Raw genomic sequence first — 1977 nt, forward strand, 5'->3', positions numbered from 1 at the left:
CCATAACGGTATAGCTCTAACTGTATTCCTTATGAGAATACATGTACGTGGGTTTTCTTCAGATTGGCAGTAGACTATTTGTCCTCTGAAGTTCCACAATCCTCCAATTCTCAACCTCCAATTCAACATATGGTTCTTGAATTAGAGCGACATCTGATGATGTCTTTAGCATACACTCACTGAGGGCGGCCGAAGCCCGCCCGGCTGTGGTGAAGATTTATTTGAACTACCCGCACGCGAGCGGGTCGTCCAGCCAGTCAGGTTTTCCTTAGAAGTAGTGAGGTACCTGCGACCAGTGCCCTCTGTTCCACAGCGGGAATGGGTGCTCTGGGTTGCTGCCCCTGCGCCTCCGCGGTGGTGGCTGTAGTGCCAACCAGCCCCCCCGAGGAGCCCCTCCATAACAGTAACCGCGGAGGCTGGAATGTTGACCTGCCCCCGAGGTGCCAACATGTTGTCGGCTTCCCCCGGTCCTGGCGTGTACCTTCTTCCCCTCCGTTTTTGAGGGCTTTGTTGCCCCCTGTATTGTGGCCTCTTGGGCTTGTTCATGTTCCTTGCCAGAGGAGAGGGCCCTGAACGTAACCCTCGAGAAGTTGTAGTGAAGTCTGTATTGGATCTCACCCAACTTTTCCCACGAGTTCTGGTCAGTGAGGATCGTTAGCAGCCTACCGCAGGCTTGCTCGTTTCCCAACCCCGCAACCTTCCAGGTACATCAATCAATCAAATCATGAGAATGTTTATAAAGTAAAAATTCAGGGAATTTTGTAACTATATTTATAAATATTATTAATAGCAGATATATTAGTTAAGGAAACAAATTATCATAAAAGAAGAATTCAAGAAATGATACAAATAAAAAAACATGCAAAAGCAGTAAATTTCAGATCAGATACCGACAACCTTAGCAACATTTATAGGCAAATTTAAGGTTTCCGGAAGGCAAAGAGCTAAAAGAACTTCGATTTTTACCAATCATGAGGTAAGTTTTTCCAGTGTTTTGCTCTCCCAAAAAAAAGTTTTTTTCCTTCAAAAACTGATGAATGTTTACTAAATTATAGTTTTTATACATGTTTTAATTGTGAATTGGTGTTTGTAGTTTGTGTAAATTTTAAATTTGATGATGGCGCTGTTGTCTCGCCGAAACGTAATAAAATAAACGATGTTCAAAAAAAAATTTTTACTTCACACTTTGACTGAGACCCAGGAAAGATAAAAATATCATAACAAGTACACGCAGTCAGGAAAATAAATCAGAATTATTAATATCAAGGAACATTTCATAGGAGTAAATAAATTTAAATTTCTTTGTCACGCTTGTTCAATTGTATTATATGCTAGTTTTATTTGATATTTATTCTTAAAATATGAATATGTTTGTCAATTATTGTAATATTTTAGCTAAACCAGAATAGATCTGTCAAGGACAGGATTTGCAATTGCAAAGGAGCCATGGGCCATTGTAAGCACGCTGCAGCTATTTGTATGTATTGTACAGTTAACAGTTTTCGATACATTCTAAGTTTTATGTAAAAAATTACACATGCAGCCACTCGCTAAAAAAATAAGTTTCAAAATAAAGTTGAAAAACCGCCCAAAATCTTTTTTTTCAAATTGAAGCCCCCTTTTTTAAATAATTTTGTCTTATTCAGTGTTAAAAATAAGGGCAAGTTTGAGTGAGGGTGTCTATTCCAAAAGTGTTTAGTTTTCGAAATAATGTCAATTTAATGTTTTCATGTTTGTTGTCATGTCAGGTTGTCAATTTAATTACTGTCACTCTTAGTTGTTATGACGAGAGCATTGAACTATATACTAACTGGAACGGCATCGGCCATAAGCAGCTATTGTCAGGGGCCGTAGCGAGTATTTGTATGACAGAGACGGGTAGAGGTAGGTATTCCGCGTCGTGTTCATCACATGTGCTTATATGCCGACTTTTATACTGCGTCATATATTTTGTTTATTTTTGTTTACAACGAACTG

The sequence above is a fragment of the Dendroctonus ponderosae genome, unplaced genomic scaffold (genome assembly GCF_020466585.1).
Source record: "Dendroctonus ponderosae isolate FM_Combo_2020 unplaced genomic scaffold, Dpon_F_20191213v2 Dpon_F_20191213_1, whole genome shotgun sequence".
Lineage (NCBI taxonomy): Eukaryota > Metazoa > Arthropoda > Insecta > Coleoptera > Curculionidae > Dendroctonus > Dendroctonus ponderosae.